This window comes from Bufo bufo, unplaced genomic scaffold (genome assembly GCF_905171765.1).
Source record: "Bufo bufo unplaced genomic scaffold, aBufBuf1.1, whole genome shotgun sequence".
NCBI lineage: Eukaryota > Metazoa > Chordata > Amphibia > Anura > Bufonidae > Bufo > Bufo bufo.
This window is the reverse complement of record NW_024400022.1, coordinates 23,522-41,886: the sequence shown is the minus strand read 5'-3', so window position 1 is coordinate 41,886 and position 18,365 is coordinate 23,522. Positions and strand designations below refer to the sequence as shown.

Sequence of the window (18,365 nt, the reverse complement as noted above, 5' to 3'; positions counted from 1 at the left end):
CAAGATCTCTCTTCAGGTCCATACCCCTTCCAGTGAATCAGATACTGCAAGGAGTTACGCACCTTCCTGACATCCACTATTTTAGACACAACATACTCGACAGCATCATTAACAAGAACCGGCGGAGGCGAGGCTTCCGATGGTACTACCGGTTCAAAATATCTTTTAAGTAGAGACTTATGGAACACATTATGAATGTGGAATGACTCGGGCAGCTCCAACCTAAATGATACCGGGTTAATCACCTCCATGATCTTATATGGACCAATAAAACGAGGAGCAAATTTTCTAGAAGCTACCTTGAGAGATAGATTCTTGGAGGACAACCATACTTTATCCCCAACTTGAAAGTTCACCCCCCCTTGAACGTCTCCTATCGGCCTTGAGTTTTTGAGAACTTTGAGCCTTTTCTAGGTTCGATTGAACCCGGGCCCAAACTGTGCACAGTTCTGAGGAGAGTTTATCAGCTTCAGGGTTAGAGGAGGAGACGGACGACCCAGAATGAAAACGGGGATGAAAACCATGGTTACAAAAGAAAGGGGAGACCCCAGCAGAAGAATTGACACGGTTATTCAGAGCAAATTCAGCCAACGGAAGGAATTTGACCCATAATTGCTGGTCATCAGCAACATACAACCTCAGGAATTGTTCCACAGACTGATTAAGGCGTTCAGTCTGCCCATTACTCTCAGGATGGTAGGCGGAAGAAAAAGACAACAAAATTTTACATCTTTGACAGAAGGCCCTCCAGAATTTGGACACAAACTGCACACCCCTGTCCGAAACAATATTTTCCGGGATGCCATGTAAACGAACAATCTCTCTCACAAAAATAGACGCCAGGGTCTTAGCATTCGGAAGTTTAGACAGGGGAATGAAATGAACCATCTTGCTAAACCTATCGACCACTACCCAAACCACAGTCTTACCCTCCGCCAGCGGTAGGTCAGTTATAAAGTCCATCGAGATATGGGACCAGGGTCTACTGGGAATGGGTAGGGGTCGTAGGTTACCAGCAGGGCGAGTCCTAGGTGTCTTAGACCTGGCACAAACCTCACAGGCTGACACGTAGGACTTGACATCCCTGGTCAGAGTGGGCCACCAATAAGATCTAGAAACCAGATCCTTAGTGCCCTCAATACCCGGATGTCCACAAAAGGCAGAATCGTGACACTCACCCAACAGCTGGAGACGAAATTGTACGGGAACAAACAACTTATCTGTTGGGGTGGATGCCGGTGCCAGATGTTGTTCAGCTTTAATGCGAGCCGAGATATCCTGGGTTAGAGCCGCTAAGAAGATGTTTGCTGGTAGGATGGATTCAGGCGGCGTCTCAGTGGGTTGAAAAGCATGGAAGCTCCGAGATAATGCGTCTGCCTTCACATTTTTACTTCCCGGCCTGAACGTAATGGAGAAATCAAAACGGGTAAACAGAGCCCATCGGGCTTGTCGGGGATTCAACCTCTTAGCGGACTCGAGAAACATTAGGTTTTTATGGTCAGTGACAACAGTTACTCGATGCCTTGCCCCCTCCAAAAAATGTCTCCACTCCTCAAATGCCCATTTAATGGCCAACAGCTCCCTATTCCCTATGTCGTAGTTTCTCTCCGTGGGAGAGAATTTCCTAGAGAAGAAGGCACGGTCTCAGGTTAGTGAGGCTAGCAGGACCTTGTGAAAGGACTGCTCCTGCCCCGTCCTCGGACGCATCCACCTCCACAATAAAGGGTCTCTCCTGATCAGGCTGGATCAGAATGGGAGCGCTACTAAATGCCTTTTTTAATGTTTCAAATGAAGAAATGGCCTTGGTAGACCAATTCTCCAAATCCGCCCCTTTCTTAGTAAGGTCGGTCAAAGGCTTAGCAATTGCAGAAAAATTCATGATAAATTTACGGTAGTAATTAGCGAAACCCAAAAACCGTTGTAAAGCCTTTAAGGATGAAGGCCTTACCCATTCCTTAATTGCTAAAACCTTACCAGGATCCATCTTAAAGGCGTGAGGAGTCAAAACATGCCCTAGAAACAGTATCTCCTGTACACCAAAGACACATTTCTCTTGCTTAGCGGATAGCTGGTTCTCCCTCAACACCTCTAATACTTGTTTGACATGGGACACATGAGATTCGAAATCAGGAGAGAATATCAAAATGTCGTCAAGATAGACAATAATAAATTTACCTAAGAACTCCCTAAGAATATCGTTCATTAAGTTTTGGAACACAGCTGGGGCATTGCTGAGTCCAAAAGGCATCACCTGATATTCAAAGTGTCCTATCGGAGTATTGAACGCTGTCTTCCATTCGTCTCCCTCCTTGATTCGGATTAGATTGTATGCCCCTTTCAGGTCAATCTTGGAAAACCAGTTTGCCCCCAAAACCTGGTTAAATAAATCCGGAATCAATGGGAGAGAGTATCTATTTTGGACAGTGATTTTATTCAATCTCCGGTAATCAATACAAGGCCTAAGACCACCATCCTTCTTTTTAACAAAGAAAAACCCTGCTCCCATAGGAGAGACTGAAGGTCTAATATGCCCTTTAGCAAAGCTCTCCTTAATATAATCTTCCATAGCCTTGCGTTCGGGCCCTGAAAGATTATAAATTCGACCTTTAGGAAATTCGGCACCCTCAATTAGCTCTATGGCGCAATCATAAGGTCTATGGGGGGGTATAACCTCTGGAGTAAGGGACGAGAACACATCAGAATATTCCTTAATAACAGAGGGTAATGTATTAGACCTTACTGAAACCCCAGCCTGGACCACGGACAAGCATGAGTCACACTTAGGTCCCCATTTCACCAACTCTCCTTTGGACCAATCAATTGTGGGGTTATGTAAACGGAGCCAAGGCAACCCTAGTACCACCTCAACCGGTAGGTTCTCCAGGACTAGAAGAGAACATCTCTCAGAGTGGCACACACCCACGGACAGAGAAATTTCAGAGGTACATGACCTCACCATACCACCAATCAGGGGAGTAGCATCAATAGCCATGACATGGATAGGTGTAGGTAAAGCAAACATTGGAATACCCAATTTACAAGCAAACTCAAAGTCAATAAAGCTGGCCGCTGAACCGGAGTCAATAAAGGCCTTACCCGGCCACTTATTAACCCCCAGAGAAATTGTTATGGGTACCAAAAGCTTACCTTTAGAAAAATCAGGGTGTACCTGGTCTTTAGGTTGTCTTGACTTAGAAGACTTGTCAGAGAGGTCCCTCTTAGGACACTTGTTGATCCAAGGGCCAAAATCTCCACAGTAGAAGCACTCTCCGCGTCTGCAACAAAGATTACCCCGGGTCATGCCAACCTGCATGGGTTCCTCGGTGGAGACCTCAGTGTTGTCCCTGGAAAAGGCCTCTGGCTGGACCACCATCTGAGAACAGAACTGTCGTTCTTGTCGTCTCTCTCTAACTCGTCTGTCAAGTCGGACAACTAGGGTCATCATCTCCTCTAAGGTCTCAGGAATTTGGTAATTGACCAATAGATCTTTTAAATTATCAGATAGACCAGACCTAAACTGACTCTTCAGGGCTGGTTCATTCCATCCTGAGGGGACACACCACCGTCTGAATTGGGTGCAATACTCCTCCGCAGGGAGATGGCCCTGAACCAGTGCCCTAAGAGCTGTCTCGGCTACCAGGGCCCTGTCTGGTTCGTCATAGAGGGTACCCAGGGCCTGAAAAAAACCCTCCACAGAAGTTAGACAACTGGCCCCAGGAGGTAACGAAAATGCCCAGTCCTGGGGATCACCCTGTAGTAGAGAAATGATAATCCCCACGCGTTGGCTCTCGGGACCGGAGGACACGGGGCGCAAACGGAAGTAGAGTTTGCAATTCTCCTTAAAGGAGAGAAACCTCTTCTGGTCTCCAGAAAAGGGTTCTGGGAGCTTGATCTGGGGTTCAAAATATGGACTGGAGGATAGAGGAGTGGAAGAACCTTGCCCTAACTCACAAGAACGGAGTTTCTCTCCTAGCTCCTGCACCCTCTGTGTCAAGTTAGAGACATGGTCAGTCAGGGTAGTAAGAGGATTCATGATACAGTGGTTATTGGGCCTGTTAATCTGTAACGGTCACGTCCACACACACACAGGGGGAAGGGTAGTGACCACTGCGCTCCACCCTCACCCCTGGCCCTGCCTACTTGCCTCACGAGTCCTGATGACAGGGGACAACTGGACGGCAGTCCCTAACTTAGGATATGTGCAGGGAAGGCAGACAAGACAAAATATGGAACATGAACGGACCGGGTCAGAACCAAGAGAGCTACGCAGTACAACTGATAAGGCAAAGAATGGTCAGGAGAAGCCGGGGTCAAATACCAGGAGAGTAGCGAAGTACAAGAGGAGTCCTAAGAGAGTAGTCAGGTGTGAGCCGAGGTCACAATACCAGGATGTATGCGCAGTACAGGAGGAGCAGGCAGAGGATCGTCAGGGAACAGGATCAGGTAAATATTCAGTAGTCCAACAAATAGCCAGGAACCTAGAAATTAACAGGCAACCTGTAGCCAGCAGGCTGCCTGTATTTATAGTGGGGAGTGAGGGTCATGTGACGTGGCCAGCGTCACATGACCGACAGACCAACCAGTTGAGCACCGAGTGATCAGCTCGGCGCTCAAGGCAGACTAGGAGCAGGGAGCCACCCAGCTAGTAAAGCCGCCCTGGGAATGAGGTCAAACACAGAACCTCATTCCAAAAGCTAAGCAACAGTTCTGCGGGCAATGGGGGACCGAGTGCACCTTCGGAACCCCGTGACACATCTCTTTCCCGATTATATCCCAATAAAAACAATAAAGTTCTGCAGGGAGGCCATCACTTCCAGGAGTCTTTCCCTTTGCCATCCTCTGCACAGCATTTTTGACCTCCTCCTCATTCACATCCTCTGTCAAAAAATCTTTTCCTTCCTTTGGAATATCATCGGATAACACATTGCAATATTCTCGAATTTCTTTATCAGTAGCCTTACTCTCATTACTAAAAAGTGTCTCATAAAACCCACAAATATTTCCAATCATCTCATCGCCAAACACTTCTCCTTCAGTAGTTAAAACAGACTTAAAAACACCTTTAGCTTTAAAACTCTTTTTAAAAAAATATCTAGAGCATTTTTCATCTTCCTCTAAGTGCAGTACTTTTGATTTGTATACAATATTTTTTCCCCTGTCCACCAGCTCTTTCCTCCTCTCCTCTTTTATCTCATTGATCTCTCTGTCCACCTCCAGCCCACAATTCCTCAGCTTATATAATGCTTCAAGTCTATAAATTAATAATTCCTCCTTCCTCCTCTTTTCTTGCGCCCTTTTCACACAAACACGTTTAAAATATAAAGCAATCCTCATCTTGGCCCAGTCCCACCAATCCAAGATACAAATAAAACTTTTTTGTTGCCTGACACAAGATAAAAACATTCCCCTAAAACCATTTTTGACTTCCGTATCTTGTAACATACTTGTATTAAGTTTCCAGTAGCCTCTACCGAAAGTCACGGAATCCTTAATGCATATTTCAGCATACACCATTTTATGATCTGAAAAGCTGTTCATCATATGATCACATTTTGTCACGTCCATCCCATCAGAAACAAAAATGTAATCAATCCTAGACCTGGATCGGCCATTATCTGCAATATAAGTATATCTCTCATCTCCAGTGACCATCAGTCCAGCGTCCCTGAGATGCAAATCTTGCACAATTTCATTCAGCAATTTAGAAGTCACATCCGTTTTTCCTTCTGAGGTACTCTGTCTATCTTGTGCATTTCTAATACAATTAAAATCACCTAAAATAATAGTAAAATCTCTGCCAGGCATAAAAAGTTTAAGAGTTTCTAAAAAAGACACACGTTCTCGTTTCTCAGCAGGTGCATAAATACTAAAAACTTTAAAACGCTGTCCTAAAAACTCCAAACATAAAAGAATACACCGCCCTGGCACCACCACTTTGAATTTTAACACATTTATACTATTATTTTTAAGCAATATTCCAACACCTTCATTTTTACTGTCTGTACAGGGTGACCAGAAGGACTTACCACAAACCCATTCCGATTCATGAGGCGCAGATCTAATGGCGCAGTCTTGCAAACAGATTATGTCTGATTTCACTGCTACCAAGGAATGAAAAACAGCTGCCCTCCTGGTATTAGAGCCAATTCCTCTCACATTTAAGCTAGCAACCACCAAACTCATGAGTAGTAAATTAAAAATACTCACAGCCATTTTGATTACTTTAAGGAAGCCTGACTCAACACCCTTCTTTCTAACATGTGACTAACATAAGGCGATCCTACGTTGAAATCCCTGTCTTCCTGTTCATAACCAGAGTAAACAGTATCACTCTGATTACCTGACCAGTTCCCTTCTTCACCTCTTTTATAATGTTTTTTGTTGGAACCAGCATCATTCTCCTCATCTATTTCAAGCTCCTCCTCACTATCACATCTCTGTCCTGGAGTTATGGGGGCGTCAGAATCACGCTTCTCCTGGCACTCCATATTTTCCCCTTCACCAACCACATGATCCGGACACGCCTCCACCTCACTTGCCTCACTGCTAGAGACCTCTCCCATCAAGTCCTTGATAGCAGCTTCAGCCTCCTGGGACCTTGGATTCTGCTTCCTAACTCCTTTTGGCCCCGCCCCCATATTTGCATCTGATTTTCCCGCCAAAACTGTTTTTCCCGCCAAAACAGCTTCTCCCTCCAAAACTGCTTTTCCCTCCACATTTTCACAAACAATCTCCTCCATTTTCTCCTCTGCAATCATACTGCTATCATGTCCACCACCACCACTTCCACCAACCGTCTCACTTTCCATACTTATAGCATTTTGCACAATTACACTTGTACCCCCTTTCACTTTATCAGCATATGTGCCATCTTTTTTACTCCGCCCAAATCTCGCTCTTTTTTCCTCCATAATCTCAGCATGAGTCTGCCTTGTACTAAAATACATGCATTTCCTTGCCAAATGATCACCACCTCCACAGACATCACAGTATTTTTTCTCCTGGCATTCTTTCACTCCATGACCAACCTTCCCACAGTTCCTACAGACCTCCCCTTTCTCAGGACATTCTTCTTGTAAATGACCATAGGTAAAACAATGTCTACAGTATTTCAACTGGCCCTGATAGAAGCAAAAGCCCCTCTCTCCACCAATTGAAAAAACTGCAGGGACAGAACAATTTTTCTTAAATTTCACAAAAAAATCTCCTTTTACCATTCAAATAGCCATGTTTGTTAGTAAGCCTCCGGTCAAAATTCACTTCATCACAATATCTTGCTAAAAAAACCTTCACAGTATTGTCTTCTACTTTAGGGTTGTACATATGGACAATGATAGCCTGTTTTACCAGTTGGAATGATGGCGTGATCTTCACATGATCCAGAAAAGCCGGCCTCTTTTCCTCCTTCATCTTCACCATATCCATGTATATTCTCTGGCATAAACCCTCAGAAGAAACAGTTAAATCATAAATGCCCTGTTTAGGAAAATCTTGCAGTGCAAGCACATCTGTTACCTTCAGGTAAGAAAGTTTCTTCAAAACTTCTTCCACGATCTTGTCCAGTCCGATGTTGTAACGGTATCCATCCTCGACCTCAAGTCGAACGGTGTCCTCGAGTCCACGAGACATAATTTTTTTATTTTTTAAAGTTGCGCAAGCTCACAAAAAAAGTTTGCCTACAGATCGCACTCGATCATACCCCAGGGCCCCCCGCAAGGAGGACCCTGATATACTCCCTTCGACCAGAACCAACCACAGCACCCAAAGATAAGGTTTCAACACAATTTTATTAACGAAAAAACAAATACAAAAAGGTGAAACCAATTTTTGTAAAATAATAATAAATAAGAAACATAATATATAAATTAATAACATAAAGTATAACACAACATTTGTATATACCAACACACAACTAGAAAATAAATTAACTTATATTCAGTATGATTAACCAATTTCGGGATTTAGACCACTTTTCCACGCATAATAAGCCATTTTCAACAATAAACTTTTTTCTAACACTGTTTCCTTTCCTACTATCACAGGGATTTCTTCCCTATCAAATGGGTGCACCTTACAAAAATTAAAGAACCGCTCTCTCCTCCCTTCTAAATTCCTCCGAACACATTTAAAAAAGCATTCAGATTTACTCCCAATCTATTTATATCCTCCATCTCTTTTGTTATTTTCTTAACATGCTCATTTTTAACATCTTCCTCCTCTTCATCTCTGACTAGTTTCTCCTCCTCTAATTTCTCTCTTTCCAATTTCTCTGCATCTAATCTTCTCTCCTCCTCTTCTTTTAGTTTTTCTGCATCTAATCTCACTTTCTCTTCTCTCTCTTCACTCTCTTTGGCTAATCTTGCTTTCTCTTCTTTAGCTAATCTTTTTGTTTTTGTTTTTCTCTCCTTTTCTAAGCTTTCTTTCTCTTTATCTACTCTTTTTATTACTATTCTCCCTTCATCTCTATCTTCATCTCTTCCTTCGTCTCTTTCCTTTCTTTTACTCTCTTCCTTCCTCTTGGAACAAAAGTTATATGTGTGCCCTATCTGCCCACACAAATGACATTTTTTTCCCTTTCTCACAGGCACTAGATAAATGCCCTACCTCTTCACAAAGGGTACACCACTGGTGAGTACAATCAACTTTTACATGACCATATCTTTTGCAATTTCAACAAAAATTAGGCATGCCGTTGAAAAATAAGTCTCCATTGACAGCACCAAATCTAAACCGTCCCGGTGGAAAGACGATTTCCCCATCTTCTTTTTCAAAAAAAGTAACAAAGTATTTCCGCTTCATAGTCCAAATGCCATATTTATTAAAGATTTTTCCCGCTGGGACTACTTTGTCACAATGTCTCAACAGGAAAGCAAGAATGTCCTCTTCAAGTACATATGGACTGTACATTAATATAGTCACCATTCTTTGTCTTCTAGGGAAGTGTGGAATCACTTTAACCCCCTCAAAGACAGGATCCAGTCCACTTTGATCCAAACGTTTTAGAACCACTGTATAGATGTCATCTGTAGCAAAAATGACGTCATAGGTTCCACGTTTAGGGAAATACAGCATCGCCAGGATAAATTCCCTACGAATATCCAAACATCTCATCAGAATATCCTCCACAAGAAAGGTAATCCCCTTCTCTCTCTTCTGTAGATCTCGCAGCAGAAAACAAACTCCATTCTTAATCCTTTGGAATGCAGGCACTTCTCCCGGGTCTTGGCTCTCGGAATCTGGAACTCCTCCCCCATCAAGGTTAGGGACCTCCATCTCCGCCATACAATCCGACACTGGAAACCAGACGTGCCCTCACCCACTGGAACAGCAGGCAGGTAGGTAGGGTGATCGCTCCTCGTTGCTCGGGGACTAAGCCAAACCCCCAATAGCAGCAGGGGGTCCAACCACAGCTATGAACTGTGGCTTTAACCCCAGGCCGAGGGTCCGGGTATCCCGAGCACCACTGGCTAAGACACAGCACAGCACCTCTCGGTACTACACTTGATCCTAGCAAAAAGGCAGAGAAGCGATCCCTGAGTGAAAGCGAGAGCATATGAGACAGATAAAACTACTGCTGCAACAAAGAGAGTTTCTCAATCCAATATATCTATCATTAAACGGGTACCATTTTTCATTAAGGAGAGCTCCTGATGCACCAAGGAAAGCCCCAATTCTGCGAAATACATGCTTGTGCATGACAAGCTATACAATGCTACTGTGGATTTCTGGGAAAGATATGCAAATTAGCTTCCATAAGCCTATGGCAGAAGATATTAATTTGCATATAATCATTCTAGAAACCAAAAATAATGGATTGTTGCCTACATTAGTAATAACAAGTATGTTTTGAGTGAGAGTGAAAGTGAAAGCGAGAGCATATGAGACAAAGAAAACCATTGCTGCTACAAAGAGAGTTTCTCAATCCAATATATCTATCTTTAAACGGGTACCCTTTTTCATTAAGGAGAGCTCCTGATGCACCAAGGGGAGCCCCAATTCTGTGAAATACATGCTTGTGCATGGCAAGCTACATAATGCTATTATGGATTTCTGGGAAAGATATGAAAATTAGCTTCCATAAGCCTATGGCAGAGGATGTTAATTTGCATATCATCATTCTAGAAACCAAAAATAATGGATTGTTGCCTACATTAGTAATAACAAGTATGTTTTCAGTGAAAGCGAGAGCATATGAAACAGAGAAAACAATTGCTGCAACAAAGAGAGTTTCTCAATCCAATATATCTAGCATTAAACGGGTACCCTTTTTCATTAAGGAGAGCTCCTGATGCACCAAGGGGAGCCCCAATTCTGTGAAATACATGCTTGTGCATGGCAAGCTACTATGGAATTCTGGGAAAGATATGCAAATTAGCTTCCATAAGCCTATGGCAGAAGATGTTAATTTGCATATCATCATTCTAGAAACCAAAAATAATGGATTGTTGCCTACATTAGTAATAACAAGTATGTTTTCAGTGAGAGTGAAAGCTAGAGCGAGAGCATATGAGACAGAAAAAACTATTGCTGCAACAAAGAGTTTCTCAATCCAATTTATCTATCTTTAAATGGGTACCCTTTTTCATTAAGGAGAGCTCCTGATGCACCAATGGGAGCCCCAATTCTGCGAAATACATGCTTGTGCATGGCAAGCTACATAATGCTACTATGGATTTCTGGGAAAGATATGCAAATTAGGTTCCATAAGCCTATGGCAGAAGATGCTAATTTGCATATCATCATTCTAGAAACCAAAAATAATGGATTGTTGCCAACAAGTATGTTTTGAGTGAAAGCGAGAGTATATGAAACAGAGAAAACAATTGCTGCAACAAAGAGAGTTTCTCAATCCAATATATCTAGCATTAAACGGGTACCCTTTTTCATTAAGGAGAGCTCCTGATGCACCAAGAGGAGTCCCAATTCTGCAAAATACATGATTGTGCATGGTAAACTATACAATGCTACTGTGGATTTCTTAGGAAAGATATGCAAATTAGCTTCCATAAGGCTATGGCAGAAGGTATTATTTTGCATATCATCATACTAGAAACCAAAAATAATGGATTGTTGCCTACATTAGTAATAACAAGTATGTTTTGAATGGGAGTGAAAGCTAGACGGACAGCATATGAGACAAAGAAAACTATTACTGCAACAAAGAGAGCTTCTCGATCCAATATATGTATCTTTAAACGGGTACCCTTTTTCTTTAAGGGGAGCCCCAATTCTGCGAAATACATGCTTGTGCATGGCAAGCTACACAATGCTACTATGTATTTCTGGGAAAGATATGCAAATTAGCTTCAAAAAGCCTATGGCAGAAGAAGTTAATTTGCATATCATCATTCTAGAAACCAAAAATAATGGATTGTTGCCTATATTAGTAATAACAAGTATGTTTTGAGTGAAAGCGAGAGCATATGAAAAAGAGAAAACTATTGCTTCAACAAAGAGAGTTTCTTAATCCAATATATCTCTTATTAAACGGGTACCCTTTTTCATTAAGGGGAGCTCCTGATGCACCAAGGAAAGCCCCAATTCTGCAAAGTACATGCTTGTGCATGGCAAGCTATACAATGCTACTGTGGATTTCTGGGAAAGATATGCAAATTAGCTTCCATAAGCCTATGGCAGTAGATATTAATTTGCATATCATCATTCTAGAAACCAAAAATAATGGATTGTTGCCTACATTAGTAATAACAAATATGTTTTGAGCGAGAGTGAAAGCTAGAGCGAGAGCATATGAGACAGAGAAAACTATTGCTACAACAAAGAGTTTCTCAATCCAATATATCTAGCATTAAACGGGTACCCTTTTTCATTAAGGAGAGCTCCTGATGCACCAAGGGAGCACCAATTCTGTGAAATACATGCTTGTGCATGGCAAGCTACTATGGAATTCTGGGAAAGATATGCAAATTAGCTTCCATAAGCCTATGGCAGAAGATGTTAATTTGCATATCATCATTCTAGAAACCAAAAATAATGGATTGTTGCCTACATTAGTAATAACAAGTATGTTTTCAGTGAGAGTGAAAGCTAGAGCGAGAGCATATGAGACAGAAAAAACTATTGCTGCAACAAAAAGAGTTTCTCAATCAAATTTATCTATCTTTAAATGGGTACCCTTTTTCATTAAGGAGAGCTCCTGATGCACCAATGGGAGCCCCAATTCTGCGAAATACATACTTGTGCATGGCAAGCTACATAATGCTACTATGGATTTCTGGGAAAGATATGCAAATTAGGTTCCATAAGCCTATGGCAGAAGATGTTAATTTGCATATAATCATTCTAGAAACCAAAAATAATGGATTGTTGCCAACAAGTATGTTTTGAGTGAAAGCGAGAGTATATGAAACAGAGAAAACAATTGCTGCAACAAAGAGAGTTTCTCAATCCAATATATCTAGCATTAAACGGGTACCCTTTTTCATTAAGGAGAGGTCCTAATGCACAAAGAGGAGTCCCAATACTGCAAAATACATGATTGTGCATGGTAAACTATACAATGCTACTGTGGATTTCATAGGAAAGATATGCAAATTAGCTTCCATAAGGCTATGGCAGAAGGTATTATTTTGCATATCATCATACTAGAAACCAAAAATAATGGATTGTTGCCTACATTAGTAATAACAAGTATGTTTTGAGTGAGAGTGAAAGCTAGAGGGACAGCATATGAGACAAAGAAAACTATTACTGCAACAAAGAGAGCTTCTCGATCCAATATATGTATCTTTAAACGGGTACCCTTTTTCTTTAAGGGGAGCCCCAATTCTGCGAAATACATGCTTGTGCATGGCAAGCTACACAATGCTACTATGTATTTCTGGGAAAGATATGCAAATTAGCTTCCAAAAGCCTATGGCAGAAGAAGTTAATTTGCATATCATCATTCTAGAAACCAAAAATAATGGATTGTTGCCTACATTAGTAATAACAAGTATGTTTTGAGCGAGAGTGAAAGCTAGAGCGAGAGCATATGAGACAGAGAAAACTATTGCTACAACAAAGAGAGTTTCTCAATCCAATATATCTATCTTTAAACGGGTACCCTTTTTCATAAAGGAGAGCTCCTGATGCACCAAGGGAGCACCAATTCTGCAAAATACATGCTTGTGCATGCCAAGCTATACAATGCTTCTATGGATTTCTGGGAAAGATATGCAAATTAGCTTCCATAAGCCTATGGCAGAAGATGTTAATTTACATATCATCATTCTCGAAACCAAAAATAATGGATTGTTGCCTACATTAGTAATAACAAGCATGTTTTGAGTGAGAGTGAAAGCTAGAGGGAGAGCATATGAGACAAAGAAAACTATTCCTGCAACAATGAAAGTTTCTCGATCCAATATATCTATCTTTAAACGGGAACCCTTTTTCATTAAGGAGAGCTCCTGATGCACCAAGGGGAGCACCAATTCTGCAAAATACATGCTTGTGCATGGCAAGCTATACAATGCTTCTATGGATTTCTGGGAAAGATATGCAAATTAGATTCCATAAGCCTATAGCAGAAGATGTTAATTTGCATATCATCATTCTAGAAACCAAAAATAATGGATTGTTGCCTACATTATTAATAACAAGTATGTTTTGAGCGAGAGCATATGAAACAGAAAACTATTGCTGCAACAAAGAGAGTTTCTTAATCCAATATATCTACCATTAAACGGGTACCCTTTTTATTTAGGGAGAGCTCCTGATGCACCAAGGAAAGCCCCAATTCTGCGAAAATACATGCTTGTGCATGGTAAGCTATACAATGCTACTGTGGATTTCTGGGAAATATATGCAAATTAGCTTCTATAGGCCTATGGCAGAAGATATTAATTTGCATATCATCATTCTAGAAACCAAAAATAATGGATTGTTGCCTACATTAGTAATAACAAGTATGTTTTGAGTGAGAGTGAAAGCAAGAGGGAGAGCATATGAGACAAAGAAAACTTACTGCAACAAAGAGAGCTTCTCGATCCAATATATCTATCTTTAAACGGGTACCCTTTTTCATTAAGGGGAGCCCCAATTCTGCGAAATACATGCTTGTGCATGGCAAGCTACACAATGCTACTATGTATTTCTGGGAAAGATATGTAAATTTGCTTCCATAAGAATATGGCAGAAGAAGTTAATTTGCATATCATCATTCTAGAAACCAAAAATAATGGATTGTTGCCTACATTAGTAATAACAAGTATGTTTTGAGTGAAAGCAAGAGCATATGAAACAGAGAAAACTATTGCTGCAACAAAGAGTTTCTCAATCCAATATATCTATCTTTAAACGGGTACCCTTTTTCATTAAGGAGAGCTCCTGATGCACCAAGGGGAGCCCCAATTCTGCAAAATACATGCTTGTGCATGGCAAGCTACACAATGCTACTATGGATTTCTTGGGAAAGATATGCAAATTAGCTTCCATTAGCATATAACAGAAGATGTTAATTTGCATATCATCATTCTCAAAACCAAAAATAATGGATTGTTGCCTACATTAGTAATAACAAGCATGTTTTAAGTGAGAGTGAAAGCTAGAGGGAGAGCATATGAGACAAAGAAAACTATTACTTCAACAAAGAGAGCTTTGCGATCCAATATATCTATCTTTAAACGGGTACCCCTTTTCATTAAGGAGAGCTCCTGATGCACCAAGGGGAGCCCCAATTCTGCGAAATACATGCTTGTGCATGGCAAGCTACACAATGCTACTATGGATTTCTGGGAAAGATATGCAAATTAGCTTCCATAAGTAGGGATGAGCGAACCCGAACATTTTCGTAAAAGTCCGGGTTTGGTGTTTGGCGCTTTCTTGGCGCTTTTTGAAAGGCTGCAAAGCAGCCAATCAACAAGCGTCATACTACTTGCCCCAAGAGGCCATCACAGTCATGTCTACTATTGTCATGGCTGTGATTGGCCAGTGCAGCATGTGACCCAGCCTCTATTTAAGCTGGAGTCACGTAGCGCCGCACGTTACTCTGCTCTGATCAGTGTAGGGATAGGATGCAGCTGCTGCTGTTAGGGCGAGATTAGGCAGGGATTTATTTAACCACCACAGCCCCCATAGCTTAAACACCCTTAATGACCAGGCCACTTTTTACACTTCTGACCTACACTACTTTCACCGTTTATTGCTCGGTCATGCAACTTACCACCCAAATGAATTTTACCTCCTTTTCTTCTCACTAATAGAGCTTTTATTTGGTGGTATTTCATTGCTGCTGACATTTTTACTTTTTATGTTATTAATCGAAATTTAACAATTTTTTTGCAAAAAAATGAAATTTTTCACTTTCAGGTGTAAAATTTTGCAAAAAAAACTAAATCCATATATAAATTTTTCTCTAAATTTATTGTTCTACATGTCTTTGATAAAAAAAATGTTTGGGTAAAAAAAAAATGGTTTGGGTAAAAGTTATAGCGTTTACAAACTATGGTACAAAAATGTGAATTTCCGCTTTTTGAAGCAGCTCTGACTTTCTGAGCACCTGTCATGTTTCCTGAGGTTCTACAATGGCCAGACAGTATAAACACCCCACAAATGACCCCATTTCGGAAAGTAGACACCCTAAGGTATTCGCTGATGGGCATAGTGAGTACATAGAACTTTTTTTTTTTGTCACAAGCTAGTGGAAAATGATTTTTTTTTCTTGCAAAGTCTCATATTCCACTAACTTGTGACAAAAAATAAAAACTTCTATGAACTCACTATGAGCATCAGCGAATACCTTGGGGTGTCTTCTTTCCAAAATGGGGTCACTTGTGGGGTAGTTATACTGCCCTGGCATTCTAGGGGCCCAAATGTGTGGTAAGTTGTTTGAAATCAAAATCTGTAAAAAATGGCCGGTGAAATCCGAAAGGTGCTCTTTGGAATGTGGGCCCCTTTGCCCACCTAGGCTGCAAAAAAGTGTCACACATGTGGTATCTCCGTACTCAGGAGAAGTTGGGGAATTGGTTTTGTGGTGTCATTTTACATATACCCATGCTGGGTGAGATAAATATCTTGGTCAAATGCCAACTTTGTATAAAAAAATGGGAAAAGTTGTCTTTTGCCAAGATATTTCTCTCACCCAGCATGGGTATATGTAAAATGACACCCCAAAACACATTGCCCAACTTCTCCTGAGTACGGAGATACCACATGTGTGACACTTTTTTGCAGCCTAGGTGGGCAAAGGGGCCCACATTCCAAAGAGCACCTTTCGGATTTCACCGGTCATTTTTAACACATTTTGATTTCAAACTTTTTACCACACATTTGGGCCCCTAGAATGCCAGGGCAGTATAACTACCCCACAAGTGACCCCATTTTGGAAAGAAGACACCCCAAGGTATTACGTGAGGGGCATGGTGAGTTCCTAGAATTTTTTATTTTTTGTCACAAGTTAGCGGAAAATGATGATTTTTTCTTTTTCTTTTTTTTTCTTACAAAGTCTCATATTCCACTAACTTGTGACAAAAAATAAAAACTTCTATGAACTCACTATGCCCATCAGCGAATACCTCGGGGTGTCTTCTTTCCAAAATGGGGTCACTTGTGGGGTAGTTATACTGCCCTGGCATTCTAGGGGCCCAAATGTGTGGTAAGTTGTTTGAAATAAAAATCTGTAAAAAATGGCCGGTGAAATCCGAAAGGTGCTCTTTGGAATATGGGCCCCTTTGCCCACCTAGGCTGCAAAAAAGTGTCACACATGTGGTATCTCCGTACTCAGTCGAAGTTGGGGAATGTGTTTTGGGGTGTCATTTTACATATACCCATGCTGGGTGAGATAAATATCTTGGTCAAATGCCAACTTTGTATAAAAAAATGGGAAAAGTTGTCTTTTGCCAAGATATTTCTCTCACCCAGCATGGGTATATGTAAAATGACACCCCAAAACACATTCCCCAACTTCTCCTGAGTACGGAGATACCACATGTGTGACAATTTTTTTGCAGCCTAGGTGGGCAAAGGGGCCCATATTCCAAAGAGCACCTTTCGGATTTCACCGGTCATTTTTTACACATTTTGATTTCAAACTTCTTACCACACATTTGGGCCCCTAGAATGCCAGGACAGTATAACTACCCCACAAATGACCCCATTTTGGAAAGAAAACACCCAAAGATGTGGCGAAGTATGTTATGCACTTTATCCCAGGTGAAAGGAGAGGTTTGCAGCAGCTGTGAGTAAAAGGGCCCTAATAGCCCTGTGTGCCTGTCCTGTGAGATGCAATCCCTATGCTAAGTGTACCTGGGTGTGGTACTTCCGGAAACACTCTCCATAGCATAGGGCAGGGTGGTCAGGACATTCAGGACAGAAATAGCGGGTGTCACGCCTTATTCCACCCTGCTACAGACACGACATCTTTTTCGGGGTGACGGTTGGGTTGAGGTACCAGGAACGACACTGGGGAAATGTCGCTCGTGTAGACGGCTAACTACACTGGTGGATGGGGCCACGGAACCTTCTGGATACAGGAGGTTCTCGATGATCTCTTCCTGGAATTTGAGGAAGGATCGTGTTCTCCCAGCCTTACTGTAGAGAACAAAACTATTGTACAGAGCCAATTGAATTAAATATACAGACACCTTCTTATACCAGCGTCTGGTGCGTCGGGAAAATAAATACGGAGACAACATCTGGTCATTGAAGTCCACCCCTCCCATGAGCAAATTATAGTCGTGGACTGAGAGGGGCTTTTCAATGACACGGGTTGCTCGCTCAATTTGTATTGTCGTGTCTGCGTGAATGAAGGAGAGCATGTAAACGTCACGCTTGTCTCTCCATTTCACCGCGAGCAGCTCTTCGTTACACAAGGCAGCCCTCTCCCCCCTTGCAAGACGGGTGGTAATGAGCCGTTGGGGGAAGCCCACGTGACTAGTTCGCGCGGTGCCACAGGCGCAAATCTGTTCTAGAAACAAATGCCTAAAGAGGGCCACACTTGTGTAGAAATTGTCCACATAAAGATGGTACCCCTTGCCAAATAAGGGTGACACCAAGTCCCAGACTGTCTTCCCACTGCTCCCCAGGTAGTCAGGGCAACCGACCGGCTCCAGGGTCTGATCTTTTCCCTCATAGATCCGAAATTTGTGGGTATAGCCTGTGGCCCTTTCACAGAGCTTATACAATTTGACCCCATACCGGGCACGCTTGCTTGGGATGTATTGTTTGAAGCCAAGGCGCCCGGTAAAATGTATTAGGGACTCGTCTACGCAGATGTTTTGCTCTGGGGTATACAAATCTGCAAATTTCTGGTTGAAGTGGTCTATGAGGGGCCGAATTTTGTGGAGCCGGTCAAAAGCTGGGTGGCCTCTGGGACGGGAGGTGGTGTTGTCGCTAAAATGCAGGAAACGGAGGATGGTTCTTTTAGG

General features: G+C 41.9%; 1 long non-coding RNA gene across 1 annotated transcript in view; it reads left to right on the top strand.

Moving 5' to 3' along the window:
- The first annotated feature begins 11,856 nt into the window (after positions 1 to 11,856).
- The window catches only part of LOC120983012, an 8,435-nt gene continuing 1,926 nt past the window's right edge, over positions 11,857 to 18,365 (top strand). Inside the window, exons 1-2 of the long non-coding RNA XR_005775046.1 lie at positions 11,857 to 11,867; positions 12,577 to 12,579. This is a non-coding gene — a long non-coding RNA (uncharacterized LOC120983012). The remainder of the gene's footprint in view (positions 11,868 to 12,576; positions 12,580 to 18,365) is intronic.